Here is a 24,650-nt window from a genome sequence, read left to right as displayed (position 1 = left end):
GCAAGGGGGTTGAATATTTGGCTTCCTGTCTTTCTTTATCTTTATCATCTTTATCATTGAGTTATATTGTTTGAAAAAAAGTTTGTCATACACATAATTCTTTAACTGGAGCATTTAGTTGATTTACATTCAACGTAATTCCTGTTGTCTTTGGGGTCATATTTACTGTCTCACTGTGTGTGTTCTGTTTGTCTACCAGCAATATGTTCCTTTCTCTTTCTCTCCTCTCTTACCTTCTTGTGTAGTGGTTTTTCTGTGTGTGCTATTTTCCCTATTAGTTTTAATTTTACTTTGTTTTTTACTTTGTTTTTTAGTCATTTTACAGTCATTTTACTTTTTTAGTAAGTCCCCTAGAACTTACAAAGATTAAACTTATAAAGATAAGTGTACTTTGAAAAATCATCTGTAGAAATAATTTTAAGGCCAAAAGTAAGATTATAATCTTCCAGGTTGTGGGAAATAAGTTTAAGAATTCTTTACGCCTGCACCAATGGGTTAACAAGACTTAGGGCAGAAAACTGCCACAGGGTGAAAGCACCCAAGGTTAGTCATTAAGTAAAACAAGTCTTAGGGCAGAAAGCCACCTCCACAGGAGGAAAGCATCTGAGAACAGTGAGATGCAGAAAGCCGCTACAGGGCAAAAGCGCCCAAGGTTAGCTAGTGAAAAGGGTGCCTCGTTAGCCTTGAGGCAGCATGCTCCAGCAATCTTAGACTTTGGAGATAATAGCTACTTGGCTGTATCCCCCACAGAGAAACACTGTCCACCTGGCATCTGGTGCCAATATATCATTGTGCTTCAATCTCAACTTCTAAAGCCCCTCGTCCCCCAAACCTTTTGCTTCTTACACACACAAATTAATGGTCACTATATTATTGTTTTATTCTGCACGTTCACCACATATGTAAAACCTTGAGAGCTCAATAAATAGACAAAACCCCTGTTTGGGGCTCTTGTCTCCTCCCAGACATTAGCCTCTGTCATATTCAATTCTACATCCACTCTCTTGCTGGACAAGAAAGAACTCCAGACTCAAAGTCTGCTATAGCAGGTGTTGTTTTTATTTGCTTCATTCACATACCTGGAGGCAGTGGTGGGAGTTAGGCAGTTAGGATCACCTTGCCGGGGGTCATCTGGGCTGCCTATGTAACTGGAGGGGTGTAGACCATACAAGATCTGACTTATTCCAGTTCATTTTTACTGTTATCTTCCCAGTCCAAGGAGAGAGGGGAGGGTGTTATTTATCAGGGCACACACTCTGCATGCCCTGGATTATAGTTCCACAAGTCCTGGCTCAGTGAGACCTTGGCTCAGCCCCATGGCTGCCTCTTCTGAATCAGCAGCAAAATTGATCAAGTAATGTATTCACATTCTGAGCTCCCAACTTCTGCTATACTGCATTACTCAGTCAAGTAGTGGTTCACACTATATTGTTTGCTCCTCAATGCTTTTTAGAAAAAAGTTTAGTGTATTCCATTCAGTTCTTTCATTCCTGTGCCTCAGAGATTACCCCTTCACTTCTTGCCACTGAGGGTCCTAGAGCTATTTATAACCTGGTTACCCATTTAACCAGTACTTATTGAGAACCTACTATGTGACTGAAAATTCAAGAGTAAAGCCTTGCTCTGGAAATTTAGCAGTAAAGACTTGTTCTCATAGAGTTGACATTCTAGTTGGGGAAAGAAACAATAAACAAGTAAATATAATTGAATACAGTGAAGAGGTGAAATATATAAAATCCTGGGGAAGTTTCTTCAGCAGTTGAAACAAGTTCAAAGGCCCTGAAGCAGAAGAGAGCTTGGTACTTAGAACAGCAGGGGGTGGGGAGGAGGGGATACCTAGAGCAGACTGAGTAACATGAGGGTAGCAGAGATGATGTCAGGGTAGCCAAAGCAAAAGCAAGATGGCATAGGGCCTGGTAAGGTTTTATTCTAGATGTCATGAAAAGCTCTTGGTGTGTTTTGAGTAAGAGAGAAACTTGAAATGACTTATATTTGTATTAAATTGCTCTGGAAGCTCTATGGAAAAGCCATAGATCTTTTTCTCTGATTCTGATTTAACACACTGCAATAAATTCCTTTTCCCTCTGAAATTTGCTGCAGTCATAAAACAAAACCAAACCTAAGTAACATAACTAGAGAGGGACTGCAGAGCAACGTGAGCTATTTCATTAGACTTAGCAAAAGATGGGGGAAGACCCGTATTCAGTTCCAGGCTAGGAATCTAACTATGCTTGGTAGGTAGGACTCAAGTCCAGCTCTCCTGGGTCTGGCCTCCCCAGGGGACTGCTTCTTCCATGATACAGCCACACCTACTGCAAGAGAGCGGAGAAAAGTGCTGCAGCCCCAGCCCCATGCTGTTCTAGGAACCACCCCCTCCCCTGAAACAATCAAGGTCCTGTTTTCAACCTAGATCACCAATCCTGATTTCTCCCTGCTTCATCCTCTTAGGGGGAGGCCACCCACTGCTTCACTTGAGGTCACCTCTGTCGCTTGAGGTGTTCACAGAATGGAAAGGGATCAAGCAACGATAAAACAGTTACAGATCGCACAAAATAGGTAACCACTGGATAGTAGCTGGATACCTGGTCAATCCTTCTGCCATGGAGACAGCAAACTAATAGATGGCACAAATCTCACAGAGAAGTTTTCTGGCCACTTTTGAAAAATGAAGTAGGAGGAAAGCAACTATGGCATAGATAGGTAGGAAAGCAAATGCTCACGGTAACAATTCTAAAGAAAATGGTTTCCCATTCCCAGATTATGTGCATGAACAAGTATTAAATATAGCATATCCAAATGGACCATGAAGTCAAACTAGCCATTTTATTCTCATGTCGGGTAACATTTCATCTCTTCAGATTCCAGCTATCTAGCTACATCTGCTATCCAGCATGCAGATAAGAAAGGTAGTAGACCAAAATGACCCAAAGAACTCAAATAGATTTGGGGCGCCTGGGTGGCTCAGTCGTCTAAGCATCCAACTTCAGCTCAGGTCATGATCTCATGGTTCTTAACTTTCAGCCCTGCGTCAGGCTGTGTGCTGACAGCTCAGAGCCTGGAGGCTGCTTCAGATTCTGTGTCTCCCTCTCTCTTTGCCCCTCCCCTGCTCACACTTTTTCTGTCTCTCAAAAATAAGTAAACGTTAAAACAAAAAAAAAAAAAAAAAAAAAAGAACTCAAATGGATTTAACAGGGTCTTTTCACTAAGAGCCACATCTTTTCTTCATGGGCAAGCCCCAGCACCCTCTATTAGTGTTTCTTTTCTCCTAGTTTGTTCATATTTCTCTTGATTCTCTTTTCTCTTTATTCTTTTTATTTCATAGTTACATACACCATACTGACATTAGGAGTGAAAAATGGACTACCATATGAAATACATAGGAAATAACAGTCTGACATCAAGAGACCAGGGTAAAAATTTGAAAATACAGATGTAATATCTCAAAAAAATATGGCAGCTTGGTTGTTTATGGGCAAATGGCACTACGGTTTTCAATTATGCCATGACCCCGGTATACAACAGCTGAAGTGCATAATGATTTCCCTTAAAGATGAAGAAAAATTAAATTGTTTTCTTAAAAAGGGCAGGAAATGTGTAGTACACTATAAAAAGAGTCCCACTAAAACATAGTCAAGATTCATGTTGAAAACTGAGGGCATGAGGGAGTGTATCTCACCTATTCCAAACCACTATTTTATTGTAGTAATTTTTTTCATCTCTGCACATTGTGATTAGATAGCACTCTAAGAAGCCATGTGGTTGTGTAGTTAAGAACTGGAGCTCTAAATCAGATGGATCTGGACTCATTTAAGAGCTGGATGACTTTGGATGAGTTACTTAGCTAGGCCAGGCTTAGGTCCCAAATCTCTAAAATGAGATGAGAAGTACCTCATAGGGTTAGCACAAGGATGAAATAAGTTTAAGCAGGTGGGGCACTTAGCCACACAGTAATTGTTCAGTAAATGGAAACTGTTACTTCTGCTATCTTAATGCTGGAGGCACTATTGCTTAATGACTATGGACTCTGGAGCCAAAATGCACAGGTTCAAACTTCAAATCTTGGTTTGGTTACTTACTGTCTGAGTTACCTTGAGTAAATTACTAAATCTCCCTGTGCCTCCATTTCCAGGTCTTTAAAATGGAGATAGTGATTGTTATTTCCTTCATAGGGTTGTTGAGAGGATTAAATGCATTAATGCATAAAAAGTGCTTAGATCAGGCCTGGCACATAATAAGCACCATATAAATGTCAACTGTCGTTGTTATTAATGACTGGTCATACCATTATTATAAAACACTTTCCGGGGCTCCTTGGTGGCTCATTTGGTTGATTGCCTGACTCTTGGTTTCTGCTTAGGTCATGATTCCAGCGTCAGACTCCACACCCCACTTCAGGCTCCACACTAAGCATGGGCCTGCTTAAGATTCTGTCTCTCTCTCCCTCTGCCCCTCTCCTCCACTCACTCTTTCTTTCTCTAAAATACATAGAATGAAAAAATTTCTTAACAAATAAAAATAAAGCACTTTCTTCCTTCAATTTGGCCATGACTCCCTAGCTCTGTCTTCTGGCAATCATGCCATATTCAAAGTGTTGTCATGTGCATCATCCCAAGCAAGTCTTAGGACATCCTTGTGGCACAACAACAACAACAACAAAAAAAAACCTGATACAAATATATATGAATTCCACACAAGTGTTTGTCCAAACAAGTGTTTAACTGAATCATGATTCTCTATAATCAAACAATTCAAGTATAACATTATGTAATAGTAAATTTTTTAAAAGGAAAGAAATTAATAGTGTATAATTACAAACATAGGTTCCTTACCTCTCTAATCCATGGAGAATTATAACTAAATCTAACTAGAATGAAACCACACGAGGTAGGTGCAATTCATTTGATTAGCATAAGGTGGCGCCAAAGGATATTTTAATCTGTGGTTCTACACATGGGACATGGTGTTCCAGACCAGCTAGAAAGTCGAGCTATATAGCTGTATAACTAGTCTAGTATACAGAAAGAGCTTCCAAGTTAATTTGGGCATCCCCCAAAGGAAACTCAGCTTTCAGCAGCTTCCTTGAATTTTCTGTGCCCAAAGTTCTGAAATTGCTTAATCTTGGGTGAGACCAGGAAAGTTCCTCTACAAGTTTGCCTAAAAGCAACCTTTGGTTGTACTGATAGTATTAAACTAGGGCACACATGTTTGACACCTGCTAGGAAGCTGTGCTGTTTTCCCTTTGTTTCTTTGGTTTCATTTCTAGTAAACAAAAATAATACATACACAGTGTAGGGAAGCCATCAAATTTTAAATACTAAAAGAAGATGATCATGCATAATACCACAACCCAGAGATAACCATTAACCCCTCCCAATACGTCAACCTCCCAAATTCCCTCTTTCTGTCAGAAGTACCAGTATTGTACCAATATTGGCAGAAGTACCAATGTTGGCAACATTCACAGCATTTGGGTATTTTATTCTTCTCTAACAAAACAATGATATCCACCAGAGCTTCATTTTTTCAACAGTGTTTAGCTATTGGAGATATGTTGCATAACAATGTGAATATACTTAACAGTACTAAACTATACATTTAAAAAATGGTTAAAATGGTAAATTTTATGTTTTGTGTATTTTTTTAACATGAAATTTATTGTCAAATTGGTTGCCATACAACACCCAAGGCTCATCCCAACAGGTGCCCTCCTCAATGCCCATCACCCACTTTCCCCTCCCTCCCACCGCCCCATCAACCCTCAGTTTATTCTCAGTTTTTAAAAGTCTCTCATGGTTTGCCTCCTTCCCTCTCTATAACTCTTTTTTTCCCCTTCCCCTCCCCCATGGTCTTCTGTTAAGTTTCTCAGGATCCACATAAGAGTGAAAACATATGGTATCTGTCTTTCTCTGTATGACTTATTTCACTTAGCATAACACTCTCCAGTTCCATCCACGTTGAAACAAAGGGCCATATTTCATTCTTTCTCATTGCCACGTAGTACTCCATTGTGTATATAAACTACAATTTCTTTATCCATTCATCAGTTGATGGACATTTAGGCTCTTTCCATAATTTGGCTATTGTTGAGAGTGCTGCTATAAACATTGGGGTACAAGTGCCCCTATGCATCAGCACTCCTGTATCCCTTGGGTAAATTCCTAGCAGTGCTATTGCTGGGTCATAGGGTAGATCTATTTTTAATTTTTTGAGGAACCTCCACACTGTTTTCCAGAGCGGCTGCACCAGTTTGCATTCCCACCAACAGTGCAAGAGGGTTCCCGTTTCTCCACATCCTCGCCAGCATCTATAGTCTCCTGATTTGTTCATTTTAGCCACCCTGACTGGCGTGAGGTGATATCTCAGTGTGGTTTTGATTTGTATTTCCCCGATGAGGAGTGACATTGAGCATCTTTTCATGTGTCTGTTGGTCATCTGGATGTCTTCTTCAGAGAAGTGTCTATTCATGTCTCCTGCCCATTTCTTCACTGGATTATTTGTTTTTCAGGTGTGGAGTTTGGTGAGTTCTTTACAAATTTTGGATACTAGCCCTTAGTCCGATATGTCATTTGCAAAAATCTTTTCCCATTCCTTCGGTTGCCTTGTAGTTTTGTTGACTGTTTCCTTTGCAGTGCAGAAGCTTTTTATCTTGAGGTCCCAATAGTTCATTTTTTCTTTTATTCCCTTGCCTTTGGAGATGTGTCAAGTAATAAATTGCTGCAGCCAAGGTCAGAGAGGTTTTTTCCTGCTTTCTCCTCTAGGGTTTTGATAGTTTCCTGTCTCACATTCAGATCCTTCATCCATTTTGAGTTTATTTTTGTGAATGGTGTAAGAAAGTGGTCCAGTTTCATTCTTCTGCATGTTGCTGTCCAGTTCTCCCAGCACCATTTGCTAAAGAGAATGTCTTTTTTCCATTGGATATTCTTTCCTGCTTTGTCAAAGATTAGTTGGTCATACTTTTGTAGGTTCAGTTCTGGAGTCTCTATTCTATTCCATCGGTCTATGTGTCTGTTTTTGTGCCAATACCAAGCTGTCTTGATGATTACAGCTTTGTAGTAGAGGCTAAAGTCTGGGATTGTGATGCCTCCCACTTTGGTCTTCTTCTTCAATATTAGTTTGGCTATTCGGGGTCTTTTGTGGTTCCATACAAATTTTAGGATTGCTTGTTCTAGCTTTGAGAAGAATGCTGGTGCAATTTTGATTGGGATTGCAATGAATGTGTAGATAGTTTTGGGTAGTATTGACATTTTAACAATATTTATTCTTCCAGTCCATGAGCACGGAATGTTTTTCCATTTCTTTATATCTTCTTCAATTTCCTTCATAAGCTTTCTATAGTTTTCAGCATACAGATCTTTTGCATCTTTGGTTAGGTTTATTCCTAGGTATTTTATAATTCTTAATGCAATTGTGAATGGGATCAGTTTCTTTATTTGTCTTTCTGTTGCTTCATTATTAGTGTATAAGAATGCAACTGATTTCTGTACATTAAATTTGTATCCCGCGACTTTGCTGAATTCATGTATCAGTTCTAGCAGACTTTTGGTGGATTCTGTTGGGTTTTCCATGTATAATATCATGTCATCTGCAAAAAGTGAAAGCTTGACTTCATCTTTGCCAATTTTGATGCCTCTGATTTCCTTTTGGTGTCTGCTGATACTAGCACTTCCAACACTATGTTAAACAACAGCAGTGAGAGTGGACATCCCTGTCATGTTCCTGATCTCAGGGGGAAAGCTCTCCATTTTTCCCCATTGAGGATGATATTAGCTGTGGGCTTTTCATAAATGGCTTTTATGATGTTTAAGTATGTTCCTTCTATTCCTACTTTCTCGAGGGCTTTTATTAAGAAAGGATGCTGAATTTTGTCAAATGCTTTTTCTGCATCGATTGACAGGATCATATGGTTCTTATCTTTTCTTTTATTAATGTGATGTATCACATTGATTGATTTGTGAATATTGAACCAGCCCTGCAGCCCAGGAATGAATCCCACCCGATCGTGGTGAATCATTCTTTTTATATGCTGTTGAATTCGATTTGCTAGAATCTTGTTGAGAATTTTTGCATCCATATTCATCAGAGACATTGGCCTGTAGTTCTCTTTTTTTTTTGCTGGGTTTCTGTCTGGTTTGGGAATCAAAGTAATGCTTGCTTCATAGAATGAGTCTGGAAGTTTTCCTTCCCTTTCTATGTTTTGGAACAGCTTGAGAAGGGTAGGTATTATCTCTGCTCTAAATACCTGGTAGAATTCCCCAGGGAAGCCATCTGGTCCTGGACTCTTATTTGTTAGGAGATTTTTGATAACTGATTCAATTTCTTCGCTGGTTATGGGTGTGTTCAAATTTTCTATTTCTTCCTGTTTGAGTTTGGGAAGTGTGTGGGTGCTTAGGAATTTGTCCATTTCTTCCAGGTTGTTCAGTTTGTTGGCAAATAATTTTTCATAGTATTTCCTGATAATTGCTTGTATTTCTGAGGGATTGGTTGTAATAATTCCATTTTCATTCATGATTTTATCTCTTTGTGTCCTCTCCCTTTTCTTTTTGAGAAGCCTAGCTAAAGGTTTATCAATTTTGTTTATTTTTTCAAAAAACCAACTCTTGGTTTCATTGATCTGCTCAACTGTTTTTTTTAGATTCTATATTGTTTATTTCTGCTCTGATCTTTATTATTTCTCTTCTGCTGGCCTTGGGGTGTCTTTGCTGTTCTGCTTCTATTTCCTTTAGGTCTGCTGTTAGATTTCATATTTGGGATTTTTCTTGTTTCTTGAGATAGGCCTGGATTGCAATGTATTTTCCTCTCAGGACTGCCTTTGCTGCATCCCAAAGCATTTGGATGGTTGTATTTTCATTTTCATTTGTTTCCATATATTTTTTAATTTCTTCTCTAATTGCCTGGTTGACCCATTCATTCTTTAGTAGGGTGTTCTTTAACCTCCATGCTTTTGGAGGTTTTCCAGACTTTTTCCTGTGGTTGATTTTAAGTTTCATAGCATTGTGGTCTGAAAGTGTGCATGGTTTTATCTCAATTCTTTTATACTTATTAAAGGCTGTTTTGTGACCCAGCATGTGATCTATCTTGGAGAATGTTCCATGTGCACTCGAGAAGAAAGTATATTCTGTTGCTTTGGGATGCAGAGTTCTAACTATATCTGTCAAGTCCATCTGATCCAATGTATCATTCAGGGCCCTTGTTTCTTTATTGATTCTGTGTCTAGATGATCTACCTATTGTTGTAAGTGGAGTATTAAAGTCCCCTGCAATTACCACATTCTTATCAACAAGATTGCTTATGTTTGTGATTGTTTTATATATTTGGGGGCTTCCGTATTCAGTGCATAGACATTTATAATTGTTAGCTCTTCCAGATGCATAGACCCTGTAATTATTATATAATGCCCTTCTTCATCTCTTGTTGCAACCTTTAAAGTCTAGTTTGTCTGATGTAAGTATGGCTACTCCAGCTTTCCTTTGACTTCCAGTAGCATGACAGATATTTCTTCATCCCCTCACTTTCAATCTGAAGGTGTCCTCAGGTCTAAAATGAGTCTCTTGTAGACAGCAAATAGATGGGTCTTGTTTTTTTTTGTTTTTTTTTTTTTATCTATTCTGATACCCTATCCCTTTTGGTTGGCACATTTAGTCCATTTACATTCAGTGTTATTATTGAAAGATATGGGTTTGGAGTCATTGTGATATCTGTAGGTTTCACGCTTGTAGTGATGTCTCTGGTACTTTGTGGTCCTTGCAACATTTCACTCACAGAGTCCCCTTAGGATCTCTTGCAGGCCTGGTTTAGTGGTGATGAATTCCTTCAGTTTTTGTTTGGGAAAACCTTTATCTCTCTTTCTATTCTGAATGACCGACTTGCTGGATAAAGGATTCTTGACTGCACATTTTTTTCTGTTCATCACATTGAAGATTTCCTGTCATACCTTTCTAGCCTGCCAAGTTTCAATAGATAGGTCTGCTACTACCCTTATGTGTCTACCTTTGTTTGTTATGGCCCGTTTATCCCTAGCTGCTTTCAGAATTTTCTCTTTATCCTTGTATTTTGCCAGTTTCACTATGATATGTCGTGCAGATCAATTCAAGTTACATTTGAAGGGAGTTCTCTGTGCCTCTTGGATTTCAATGCCTGTTTCCTTCCCCAGATCAGGGAAGTTCTCAGCTATGATTTGTTCAAGTACACCTTCAGCCCCTTTCTCTCTCTCTTCTTCTTCTTCTGGAATTCCTATGATACGGCTATTGTTCCATTTGATTGTGTCACTTAGTTCTCTAATTCTCCCCTCATACTCCTGGATTTCTTTTATCTCTCTTTTTCTCAGCTTCCTTTTTCCATAATTTTATCTTCTAATTCACCTATTCTCTCCTCTGCCTCTTCAATCCATGCAATGGCCACCTCCATTTTGTTTTGCACCTCTTTTATAGCATTTTTTAAGTCCTCATGACTATTTTTTAGTCCCTTGATCTCTGTAGCAATACATTCTCTGCTGTCCTCTAAGCTTTTTTCAAGCCCAGCAATTAATTTTATGACTATTATTCTAAACTCTTGTTCCATTATATTGCTTAAGTTGGTTTTCATCAATCCATTAGCTGTTGCTACTTCCTGGAGTTTCTCTTGAGGAGAATTCTTCCGTTTCATCATTTTGGCTAATCCCTGCAGTAGCTCCAAACTGCAGGGCACTTCCCCTGTGCTGTCTGGAGTAACTTGTGTTGGTGGGTGGGGCCATAGTCAGACTTGATGTCTGTCCCCAGCCCACCACTGGGGCCACAGTCAGACTGGTGTGTACCTTATCTTCCCCTCTCCCAGGGGCAGGACTCACTGTGGAGTGGTGTGGCCCATCTGGGCTGCTTGCACACTGCCAGGCTTGTGGTGCTGCTTTGATGGGATCTGGCCAAGGGTGTATTAGCCGGGGTGGATCCACAAGGTGCACAGGGGCGGGAGGGGTAGGCTTAGTTCTCTTTGCCATTGGTGGTCCCCTGCAGGAGGGGCCCTGCAGCACTGGGAGGGAGGCAGACCCGTCAGAGGGATGGATCCACAGGAGCACAGTGCTGGGCGTTTGCATGGTCCAAGAAAGTTCAGTGACAGGAACCTGTTCTCTTTGGAATTTCAACTGGGGGATGGGAGAGGGAGATGGCACTTGCCAGCACCTTTGTTCCCCCACTGAGCTGAGCCCTGTCTTCCCAGGTTCAACAACTCTCCCTCCCAGCATCCTCTCGCCCAACAGATGTGAGCAGAGCTGTTGACTTTTAACATTCCAGGTGTTAAGTCCCACTGGCTGTCAGAACTCATGCAGTCTGGCCCCTCCACTTTTGCAAGCCAGACTCGGGGGCTCTCCCTTGCCCAGCGGGCTGCCCCTCCACTGCCCAGCTCCCTCCCACAAGTCCGCAGAGCACGCACCGCCTCTCCACCCTTCCTACCCTCTTCCATGGGCCTCTTGTCTACACTTGGCTCCAGAGAATCCATTCTGCTAGTCTTCCGGCGGTTTTCTGGGTTATTTAGGCTGATGTGAGTGGAATCTAAGTGATCAGCAGGATGTGGTGAGCCCTGCGTTCTCCTACACTGCCATCTTCTTTGGCTATTCTGTTATGTGTAATTTTATTGTTAGGGAAAAATCTGTTATATGATGGCCAACTGGACTGAGAAGGGAATTTCAGTCCCTGCCTGAAGACTTCCCTTCCAAATTCTTGTTCCCACCCTGCTTGCCTCAGGCGCCAAATTACTACTGTTGGGAAAATAAGTAAAGTTCTGCACCATAAGATGGCCAACGGGACTAAAACAAGCTCTAGTTCCCAACGTAGAGACTCCTCTTCCAGGTTCTTCCTGCCCTTTTTGCCATGCACGCAAAAGCTGTCACGAATGCGGAAGATGACGCTATAAATTACCCCTCCCACCTGCATTCGGCACTCAGATCTCTGGAGAATGATCTCCTCTGAGCCCACCAGTGTAAAATAAACCTCCTTCCTTCCAAGATCTCCGAGTGCTGCTTGGTTCTTCTGGCAGGTGATCCAGACCAGTTTTCGTAATATTATCACAATTTAAAGTTTTTTAAGTTTTAAAAAGGAAAAGAAAAGAAACCCTCCAAAATTTAACCATTAGCATTTTGTTGCATTTAGTTCAAGTTAATTTAAGAAGTCTTGTCCATTGTGTAGAAAGGCAGTACAGAATGGGCCAATAAGCAAGCTCATGCTAAGGAAATAAATAAAAGCCTTGTGACTTGGGGACTCACTGGGCATTTGTTCCAAGGAGCATATACCGTGCCTTGTACCATGGGTAACAACAGGGCAAGAGAGATGTGGAGACTAGGAGTAGACCTTCAGCTTCAATGTCAACTTCTCCAATGACTTGGCCACAAGGTCTAAGTGACCCTAAGCACTTCTTTAGGAGGCCAGATGGTGAGAAAAGAACTGAAAATGTCCTACATTTGTCTTTGGCACACACACAAAGTATTGGATGTCTAAGATGTAGGCAAGTAATGAGAGAAAAACCAAGCTAGTTGCTTCTTTGTGATTCCATCTGGATTTTAGGATGGGGTGGAGATGGTGGTGGGTGTTGTATGATGGATTTTAACAGGTAGAGTCATACCAACATGAGATTATGGAACCTGCAAAGTTCCAGAGGCAGACTGCATGGGTTCACACCCTGGCTCTGCCACTCACTAGGTATGTGGCTAGCTTTGCATCTGTTCCCCTTTATAAAGTGGGACTGATCACAGTAATAGTAGTGTGTATAGAGTTGGTAAGTATATTAAATGAATTAATATGTATGAAGCTCTTGCTATGGCACTTGACAAACAGAAAGTACCTGCTAAAGTGTAGCTGTTAGTATAGATTTTGGAGGGTTTGAAAGTCATTCCAAAAAGTTTAAGTAGTTAGCAGCAAGGAGACATAGTCTGGAAGGTAGGATGAAACAAAAGCATGATAGAAGATCAATGTGTGGACTGGAGTAAAACAGGAGAAACAGACACGCTCAGCAAATTGGGCTTAAGGTTTCAAATGTTTGGACTTCAGTGGTGTGGCAGGGAGCAATGTGTGTGAGAAATTAATTTATTATCATGAGGAACAGATGTTAGAGGGTTTAGAAGTGGAAAGAGCACTCTATTAGGAGCTGAGTGACAGGTATTGGCTGTGGATCTCCAAAAGGGGTTTTAATGTTTTCTTTCCATATTCAGATGGGTCAGTTTGCAATAATTGCATCATTGTAGGAACTCAAGTACACCTAGAAAACTACTGTCATGCACATTACTACTGAGATACAAAGCCACTGCTATAGACCAAGACTTATTCATTGACATCTAAGAAACCACAGCAATGGTTAGAAATGCCTTAAGGTAGTTAAAGATTACTACTTCTGTAGCTAGGAATCTCAGGTGACTCTATAAAATCTTCCAGGTGGCTAAACAGAACCTTCCCAGATCCCATGCCCATGTCACTCCCTGGTCCCAGGGCACATTTGCCTAGCTCCTTCCTAAATGTTCTGATTTCCATAGTTAATATGTGTTTAAAAAGATCCTGAACTGAGGAATAAACTATAGAATAAACTTTGGTCATGAAGAACATGCCCTGAAGCTGGGGTGGGGATTAGGTCAAATCTTTATTTCTATATTGTATAGAATTATGCAGTCACAAAATAGCATCCACTGTCTACCCTCATTGAGTTTAATTGATGTTTTCTGTCAGGAACAAGCAGCTCCTGGGTTTGTCTGGCTTTTGGGATGTCCCAAGCCCTCCTCCCTGAGTGAGAAGGTTCTCTGTAATGTCTTTGTAAGTTACCCCTTCTCCACGGCTTGTCTGAGCTAAAGAGAGAAGCTGGTTCTCACAGCATGACCCCACTAACAAGATTGTTTTTTCTCCTGGACCACAAATGGGTCAGAAGTTGCAACAACCAAGAACATTTAAAGACTTGAAAACAAAATGAGAAGCATTGAGTTGATAGTGAACACACTATTTGATTTAACTGCGCACATGACCATGATATTGGCATTCCTTCCCACCCAATGCCCCTGTATTTTGTGGTAGTTATTATTGAGATATTTGTTTGGCTATTTATATGTGTTGTGACTCCTTTATAGAAGTTTATTGAAATGTGTGTTATGTTGCTATTTGCTTTATGCCCATTTTTATTGAAATATTTAATCTGTCTGTATAAACTATGCAGGAAGTTATTATAATGTATTTTGTATTGTAATTCTCTTTTTAGTACTAGGATTTACTAAATTTAATAAAATATAGCCTCATTATTTGCTTTTACAATACGACACATGGGGTAGGGGACTTAATTTACTAGTTTGTGATGTTTTATTCTCTTCTAGGTACCAATATTCAATGATAATTAATATATTTATTTAGAACTATTTTATATTTTTACAAGTTTATCAGAATATTATATATTGTACATTGTCTTATATTTAAAAAGCATATTTCCCCTATATTTTATATTTACAAAAGCCACTTTAGATTTTTTTTAATGTTTATTTATTTTTGAGAGAGACAGACAGAAAGACAAACAGAGTACGAATAGGGGAGAGGCAGAGAGAGAGGGAGACACAGAATCCAAAGGAGGCTCCAGGCTCTGAGCTGTCAGCACAGAGCCCGACACGGGGCTGGAACTCACAAACTGTGAGATCATGACCTGAGCCAAAGTTGGACGCTTAACCTTCTGAGCCACCCAGGTGCCCCTTACAAAAGCCACTTTAAAACCACTTTTTGGGGAGCACCTGGATGGCTCAGTTCGTTAAGCAACTGACTTTGGCTCAGGTCATGGTCTCAGGGTTCGTGAGTTTGAGCCCCACATCAGACTCTGCTGACAGCTCAGAGCCTGGAGCCTGCTTCAAATTCTGTGTCTCCCTCTCTCTCTGCCCCTCCCCTGATAGTACTCTGTCTCTCTCAGAAATAAATAAACGTTAAAAAGGGGCACCTGGGTGGCTCAATTGGTTAAGCATCAGACTGTAGCCTAGGTCATGATCTCGTTCCCGAGTTGGGGCCCCACATTGGGCCTTGTGCTGACAGCTCAGAGCCTGGAACCTGTTTCAGATTCTGTCTGTCTGTCTGTCTGTCTCTCTCTCTCTGCCCCTCCCCCACTCACGCTCTGTCTCTGTCTCTCTCTCAAAAATAAATGAAACATTAAAAAAAATTTTTTAAAGAGATTTTTATTCACTTTTTTAATGTTTGAGTGTACTTGACACAAAATGTTACATTTGTCTCAGGTGTAAGACATAGTGATTTGATAAGTTTGTATATTATGCTATGCTACTATTTGTCACCAGACAATGTAGCTACCATTTGTCACCATACAATGCTATCATAATATCATTGACCATATTCTTTATGTTTGCCTTTTACTCCCATGACTTATTCATTCCATCATTGGAAACATGTATCTTTCACTCCCCTTCAACCATTTTGCCCATCCTCCCACCTCCTTCCCCTCTGAAAACCACCAGTTTGTTCTCTATTTATATGTCTAGTTCTGTGTTTTGACTCCACCCTGGCTCCACCACTGATGTGACCTTGGCAAGTACAGATACTCTGTAAAATACACTCGTAAAATAAGATTGAGAATATTTTCTTTGCCTGTCTCACAGAACTGTTAGGAAAATCAAATTTATTCATCCATTTGTTTTACCATTGAACAAATACTTGTGGAATGTCTAATGTGTGAAAAGGACTGTTCTGAATGCCAGTAATAAAATGGTGAACAAAATAGGTAAGACCCTGCCTTCACAAAGCTTATATTCTAATGGAAGAAAACAAACAACAAAAATGTGAACAAATAAACAGGATAATTTCAGGTTGAGATAAGTATTGTGTCTGCAGTAAACAAGAGTAAGCGACTCAAGGAGGGAGGCTATTTTAGATGAGAGTGGGGGGCGGGAGGACCAGGAAGGAATCTGGAAAAGGTGACATTCAATCAGAGACTTAAAGTATGAGAAGCAGGCATCCATTTAAGCTTTCCAGGAAAAGGGAACAGTAAGTGCAAAGGTCCCAAGGTAGAAATGAGCTGAGCATGTCCAAGGAAGCAAAGGAAGGTCAGTGTGGCTGGAGAACAGTGAGCAAGCGTCAAGAGATAGAAATGAGGAAGGAGTGATGCGTGTAAAGTGGTTGTTTTTACTTTAAATCCAAAGGAGGGGGGTATTAGAAGGTTTCAAGCTAAGGTTGACATGATCTGAATAATTTTTAAAAGTCTTTATAGCTGGTTTGTGGAGAATGGATCAGGGTGGAGGAAAGAGGCAGCAGGAACCCAGGAGACTAGATTGAAGGCTCTTGCTGACTTCAACAGAGAGATAATGATGGCTGAGCCTTGGTTGAGGCTGGATGGTGAAGGACAGGTCATGCATGAAGGGAAGGGAGGAATCAAAGATGATGAATGAGACAGTAGAAGTGCAAAGGATTGCTCTACTATAACACACTGTACCAGGCTAAGAATTATGGCAGAGAAGATTCCTCCTGGTAAAGAGGCTGATGCTCAGGACCCTAAATACAAACTTCTCCTACTCCTTGACTTGCCTGCATCTCACCCTTCTAGATGGAAGTTTTGTCTCAAAGGTTTAAAATGAGGGGTCTGAGCAATTCCCAAGCCATTTATATCTTTTTCCTTACTATTTTGTTGATGTTCTTTTTTATGGTAAAAAAATAATAACATTAAATTTACCATCTTAACCTTTTTTAAGTTCAGTAGTGCTAAGTATATTCATGCTGTTATGCCACAGGTCTCTAGAACTTTTTATCTTACAAAATTGAACTCTATACCCAATTAACACTAATTCCCCACCCCTCTTTCCATTTATAGCTTATTTTGAAGATGCAAACAACTTTATTCATTCTCCATCAACTGAGGGTCCATCCCTTGGTACCCATCCTTTATATTTGAAAATGCCATTGAAATTAATCAATGTCTAAAACACCCAACTTAATTGGATTCTGTTTTCAAAGAACTGATCCATTAAATTAAAAGCCGTGAAGTCTAATGCCATGAATGAGCATTCTCTGGTATCTATGACTCAGTGTTTCAACAGGGTGATATCAGCATGTTTGGTGAGATCATTTTTTGTGCTGTGCAATCTGTACAGTCAGTGCAGGACATTGGTATCCCTGCCCCCTACCCCCACTAAACACCAGGGGAACCCCCAATAATTGTGACAACCAAAAACACCCCCTCACATTTTCAAACACCCATTTGAAAATGTTGTCTCATCCTACCAAAGAGCCACAAGTTGTACACTTATTAGGTTCCCTTGACTCTGGGGAATCTCATCTGTCATAGTCATATAATCTAACTCCATTATGTCATCAATAGTCTATAATACTGACATGGTTCCAGCTACTTATTTTGCAAGAAAAAAATGTGTTCCCACACCCTTTTGCCCTACAAGCATCAACTTGGACTTTCTAGCCAATTTCCTTGGGCTCACACTTCTTTGAATTAAGTGTCATTAAGTAAGCAAGTCTTAATAAGAGAGTCCTGTCCCACTTCACTCACCTGCGCTCCCAGTTCTGCCACCAACTTGTGCTTTTTATATTCTTACATAGCCAGAAGGAGGGATGTGTCCAGGAGCACAGTGCCAGGAAGGGACAGGGTTAGAGGGGCTTGTATGACAAATGATTGGTTCTAAAAAAGGAGAATTTGGGTAGGGGCTATCACCACCATTACATTATCGGCACAAACTACTTTTTCAGGGCAGAGGGCATTGGCTTGAAGAAAAGCCTGGTTTTGTCAGGGAGAGATGGGGTGGGGGTGGGGGGTATGGGAATGCAGTAACTTTTATCAGACAAGGCACGATGACTGGCTCCTGCCCAGCAGGTTTCACCAGCTCTTCTGGTGTTGGCTAGTTTGATCTGATAGTAGGAACCAAGGATGGATTACCTCCTGGCTCTGCCTCTGATACATAGCAAGTCTTCCATCTTGTTGTCATGAATTATTACTCACCAAAGTAAGCCATAGCCACCAAACTTGATAATTGGCTTCTCTGGGATCCTCCCAGAAAAAGGAGTCCATATTTCACAGCACACAGTTATGAAATGTATGTCACCTCCAATTACATCTGTACTTTTGCTTTACATAAGTGACGACAAGTGGTTATGTATCATGGCATGATGAGCTTGCATTGTCTGCTTCTTGTCATGACAAGACAGACAATTGCCCCATTTTCACTGAAAGCTACAAAGCTAAAGTATGTGGCAGACTGTGTTTCCTTTTATTTTTTATTTTTTTCCTAGCTCAAACATCGGTTTACAGTAACATAATCTTCTGTGAAGTCTCATGGGGAGAGAAACAATTTGGACATCTCCACTGTAACTCGACTCACAGCCCCTGTTGAATGCAGCGGACACCTCATGTTACTGTCTTATCGACCCTGGAAACACAGGATAGATGCCTCGTCTCCTCTCCATTCTGCCTGTAAGCATCTCTCTTTACACCCTTTCTTTCATCCTCTCCACCAGGCTCAGATGGGGGATGTATTGTTTCCTTTCCCATTTGTTCTTTCTGCCACTGCCATTCTTGCCTCCTCCTTATTCAGCAGAACCCTCTCTCTCTCTGGCATCTTCACTCCCCTCCAATTCCCTGGCCCTTCACTTCCTTCTACCCTCTGAAACAAGCCTTCTCTGTCCTAGTCATAAAACAAAGCAAACAAAAGTCCTTGAGTAAGCTGCTCCATTAGTAAACTACCCTGTTCCTGATCTTCCTTTCTCTGCCAAACTTCTGGTTTCCAGCTGCTGTTTCCACTTGGGTATCAACCACTCAATTTAATCTAGTTCCACCTCCGGAGTTCCGTGAATCTACATTCTCCAGTGATGTTCACCTTGTCTCTGCCATTCTCCACTGCTAACCATCCCCTTTTTCAAAGGTTCTCTTTGAATTCCAAGACAGTTTTCTAATCAGTGCTCTTGTCTCTGTTTTCCTTGTACCCACCATTTTCTTACCACACCCCCAGCAATCTCCTCCATACCCTCAGATCTTCAACTGCTTGATTCTAGCCTTGCGGGGCACTCGTAAGCAGCTGTGCCTACCCAAGTGGCATGTCCCTGTTTCACAAACTTCACTTCTTTTTTTTTTTTTAATTTTTTTTTTCAACGTTTTTTATTTATTTTTGGGACAGAGAGAGACAGAGCATGAACGGGGGAGGGGCAGAGAGAGAGGGAGACGCAGAATCGGAAACAGGCTCCAGGCTCCGGGCCATCAGCCCAGAGCCTGACGCGGGGCTCGAACTCACGGACCGCGAGATCGTGACCTGGCTGAAGTCGGACGCTTAACCGACTGCGCCACCCAGGCGCCCCACAAACTTCACTTCTTCAACAGCTGCAGGTGGAGACTAGATGTCCAGCAGGGAGAAAAGGCATCATTTGTTCCTAGCGCTGTTGCCCTTGACATCGCTGTCCATCAGCCCATTGCTGACTCTACCGTTTCAGACTTCCCTATCCCTGCAGCTCGTCACATGGTTCCACTTTAGCAGCACATTCACTTCTTATACCATGGATTCTGAGGTTTCTCCCTAGGTTTAATTCTACATTTTAACTATCTCCTAAATATTTCCACTTGATTTTCCTATCATCAGCTCAAACTTAAAGCTAAGAATAAGTGTATTTACCCCTGAGGGAATATGGTATTCTTTCTGACTCACAAATTTCTGCCCATGGTACCCTTATTCACTTAGTCTCAAATTTCCAGTCATTTTTGCTTCCTCTTCCTGTTCTAGTTACCAAGCCCTCTTCTTATTTATTTATTTATTTATTTATTTTAAGAGAGAGAGAGTGCTTGCAAGCAGGGGAGGGGCACAGAGAGAGGGAGAGAGAGAATCCCAGGAAACTCCACACTGTCAGCACAGAGCCTGACACAGGGCTCAATCCCACAAACCAAGAGTCAGATGTTTAACTGACTGAGCCACCTTTTATTCCTCCATACTTTTCTTTTCTTTCCTTTCTATTTCCACTGCCAGCATCTTTGATTTCTGTACCGTCTGCTACTAATCTTCATAAACCTTGCTCACAAACATTTGTTGCCTTTCAATTGCAAGTTAAAAACTCAGTTCAAACTGACAAATTAAAAAGAAATGTATTGAAAAAAAGAAAAAAGAAATGTATTGGCACACATCCAACCAAAAAAGGCCAAGGGTGCCTACTTTCAAACATGCTTGGATCTAAGATACTCAAGCATCGTCATTAGGAATCTTTCTACCTCCATGTCTTGGCTATAGGTTGGCTGTGTTGTCAAGCACACTCTTCCTAAGTTGGACAAAATAGCCACCACCTTCTGCAGGTTTCTACCGAAGAAATGTAGAATGACTAGCAGAAAGGGAATATGCTTTCTCAGTTCTCCAACAGAAGTCCTAACACTGAGAGCAACCTTAGAGCCCAGGGTGTTGTCAATCCAGCCAGCCTCCATAGATTCAGAATGGGAAAAGCATGGTTCCTTTAGAAAATAAGGTACTATGCAAGATGAGGGGGTGGGCAAAGGCAACAGATGTGCAATACACTCTCTCATGACTGTGTAATACGGTAAAATTCCCTTAGTCTGACATTCTAGACTCTTGTCCCTTAATGTGGTCTAAAACTTCCTTTCCTATTTTTTCATCTCATATTCAGTACAAGGCTTTCCCTTGAGCCAATCTTTTTTCCCAGCTTTATTGAGATATAATTGACATATAATAAATACTGTCTAAGTTTAAGATGTACAGCATAGTGATTTTATACAGGTATGTAGTGCAAAATGATTACCGCAAAAGGTTAGTTAACATATCTGTTACCTCACATAGTTATGATTTTTTTGAACCTATCTTAACCTAACTTAACTTATGATTTTTTTGAACCTAACTTAACATTTGTTATCCTCTGATAACTCCATAGTCTTCCTGTGTCTCCATTTTTGCCAATGCCACTACCCCATCACTCTTTCACATTCTATCTTCCAAAACCAAGATTAGTCCAACCTTTTTTTGATCCACTTAACCATCCAGATTGCAGCCATTTATTATTTTATTCACTCAATTAACACTTATTGACTATAAGCCTGACCAAATAGATATCACTCAAAAATCAGAGGTAGGAGATGATGTCTATTGTCAAATTATGGGCATTACCCAAAAGATTGGTGAAGACAGAAAAACTAGGTTCAAATATAAATATATATTTAGAATGAGAAGATAAATTACAACTAATTACAAATTTTGAAAAGTTGACATGTTGCAACATCACAAGATCCAATAAATTACGACTAATTACAAATTTTGAAAAGTTGACATGTCACAAAATCACAAGATCCAAAAAGCAACAATATTTTAATTCATTAACTGCCTGGAACCTCTCTATAATACCTGCGTGGTACATTTTGGGCCGTGTACTCTTTGGTCAGCTCTTCATTTGACGATTATTTTGTAGTACTTTTACTAAAAAACAGAAAGATAATGTAGTATTTCTTCTGTCCTGAGGCTTTTTGCTTTTTATCACAGATACATTACAAGACTTATTTCAGCTTCACAGCTTATATTTGGTAATGTCATATAAATATTTCAGATGCTGCCAAATTTGGGGAAAGCCCTATCATCAAACGTTTTTCTATTTATGACGTATAGTATTTAGAAATGTTTTTCCACTGACTAGCTTCTGGCTCTTTATATTTTAAAACTTGTTGGTCCTCCACAACACACAGCCTATGGTACTGTTGTCTGTGGAGCACACACATCTCATGATAAGAATCTGGCCTTGGACTTCTGGGTGGAGAGTTCAGGGTGTGAGTCATCACAGAGGTTGACAGGAATATTCTTAGAAGCTACTTCATTTCCTAAACTGGTATGGCTAGCAATAACTTTACCCATGGAAGTGACAGTGAACCATCTAAATACATCTTATATCTTCACTAAATACATTTCCAGCTCTGCTTCTGGCTCTGACATTTTGTGAACAGAGGTAAACTTGTGTGCCTTAGAAGGCAGCTGAATGCACTCTATGTCAGGCTGAAGTTTTAAGGTGGAAGCCAAAGAGAAAAGCAGGAGTTGGGGAACTGACACGGTCATATTCAGGGTAAGAAAACTTTCAACTCCTCTTGAGATTGGGGTGGGGCAGGCAGTGTGACACCCAGAAACCAAATCCTACATCTCCTTCTAGCCGGTTTCTTCTTATACTCCCTAAATCTGCCCAGGCACTCTTCATTGCAGAGCACCTCCCTTCCCAAAGGGGAGAGTTCCAGATCAGCAGCCACAGGTGTCCCAACTGCCAAGGTTTGTCTAACCACCTACACCAGTTCCATGAGCCCTTCCCAGTTCAAAGAAGTGTGAATCCAAGGAGATTGGCCAGAATCTTGTAGAGCTGTTGCTTGTAGAGCAAAAAAGTAATGGTGTGTTAAAATATAGTATCCTATGCTTACATTAACCAGTTCTCAGGCTATGATGACAGCTGACACCAGCCACCCCACACCTGATCACCAAGGGCATCAACTCCCCTTCTGGTTCACTGAGCTGAAAAAAGGGGGGGGGCTTTTTCCCCAAAATGAATTTGAATATATGAAAAGGAAACTAGAGCTATGTTTCTAGTGTTCTCCTATGAGAGCTGAAACTCAACTTTTAGGTGCCTTTCTCCTTGTGTGGGAGAGTGTGCTCCTCCTACAGAAGAAACAGAACTCAACTGTGTAAATGAAATCCTGGCCCAGAATAACCTGAAGTTTTTGAAAACTGCAGACTTCCATCCTTGATCCTTGATCATCCTTTTGAACAACTTTAAGAACCAAAATATGTGGTTAATACAAAGCTGGGAGAAATAGTGAACTAATAAAAGGAGCCAAAATGCTTCCTCAGGTTAATTCTTTCAGGTTTAAATGCAAAAAAAAAAAAAAAAAAAAAAAAAAAAAAGGAAAAAAGATAAATGTAGAACACTGTAGTTGAGTCAAAAGTTCTCCAGATGCTTGCAGAAGTACAAGAAGATAAAAACAGGTAGCATTTATAGAATGTTACTATGTGTCAACCACTATTATAAGGGCTTGTGTCTATCATACCTAGTTGATGATAAAGGCTGTGTGAGTATTAGCTATCATTAACTCACCTGACAAGGTTGTAAGGATTAGAAATGCGTTGTACCTGGCACATAGTAGGCACTCAATAAATTTTAGCTAAAATTGGCTTCTAAAGAATGCTTGAAGGGATCTATCCACTTTAATATAAAGAATTATATTAAATTAAATTAATTTAATTATATTAATCAAATTCTTTAATCTTGGGTGGAGGGATGTGAATAAAGGTAATCATTGCCTCTAGTTAGTTGTATGACTATCGGTCTGAGGGGGTGGATTTGTTTTGAGTGTCCCTGAAGGAAGAATAAAAAAACAGTGGATATGGGGCACCTGGGTGGCTCAGTCCATTAAGTATCCAACTCTTGATCTCTGCTCAGGTCATGACCTCATGGTTTTTGAGATGGAGCCCCATGGGATTCTCTCTCCCTCTCTCTGCTCCTCCCCTGCTCAAGTGCTCACGCTCTCTCTCTCTCTCTCTCTCGCTCTCTCCCCCCCTTCAAAATAAAAACAACAACAACAACAACAATAGGTGGACATTATAAGGCACTAGTAAAAAGAAAGAGGGAAGAAATGATGAGGAAAGGGAGAAAGAGAAGAACAGAGGAAGGATTTAGGGGCTGCCTTGAGAAGCAATGAGCATCCACGTGTCAGTGGAGCTATTCTAGAAAGGACAGGACAGGAGTACAGATCTCTGATAAGGATAATTGAAAGAGGAATTCAAGCATCAAATAAAGAGATGTTTTAACCATTTTGAGTCTACATAGATGGCTTGAGATATCAAAGTGAGCACCTTAAAGACTTTTCAACAGGGCTCAGCTTCACAGGACAAAGTTTTCCACCAAATGGAGCTCTGATTAATGAAACAAAGGATAAGACTAATCCCAGTAAGTAACACCTACACCATTGGTTTTTAAAAACTCCTTGAAATTGGGGTGCCTGGGTGGCTCGGTCGGTTGGGTGTCTGACTTCGGCTCAGGTCATGATCTCACAGTCCGTGAGTTCGAGCCCCGCGTCGGGCTCTGTGCTGACTGCTCAGAGCCTGGAGCCTGTGTCAGATTGTCTCCCTCTCTCTCTGCCCCTTCCCTGTTCATGCTCTGTCTCTCTCTGTCTCAAAAATAAATGTTAAAAAAAAAACAAAAAAAAAAACTCCTTGAGATTAACAAGAGAATAAACTCTTCCCTATCAGCCCACCATTCCTGAAGCCAGTAACAGTGACATATTTTTTCCCCTTTTACTGCTGGAGGAGAGTGCATAGTATTTGTGAAACTTTTGGGAATTCATTAGTTAAATGAATGTGATAATGTAATTCTTAGAAAATGCTGGATCTTTTTGAAAAGTAAAGAATTGCTCCTCCTATAATAGCAAATCCAACACCTATAAACATTTTAAAAATAAAACACTAGACAAATATAAAGTGCCATTTTTATTATTTTCACAGTCTCATTCAGCACATTCCTTGACAAAGTAAACTTCATTATAGAACCTTTTTTTTTCTCATTTTAAATAACCAACTTAGAACTTAAAGAACAAAATCTATGCTAACTGGATAAGGTATATTGCTATATAAAATATTCTGTTAAAATGTTATAAAAGTTCATTGTAACATCGTCTCAGAGTAACACTTACGATTTTCACTTGATTTAAAGTCAACCCCA

The sequence above is a fragment of the Panthera leo genome, chromosome C2, assembly GCF_018350215.1.
Source record: "Panthera leo isolate Ple1 chromosome C2, P.leo_Ple1_pat1.1, whole genome shotgun sequence".
Classification (NCBI taxonomy): Eukaryota; Metazoa; Chordata; class Mammalia; order Carnivora; family Felidae; genus Panthera; species Panthera leo.
Note: the sequence above shows the minus strand (reverse complement) of the source record.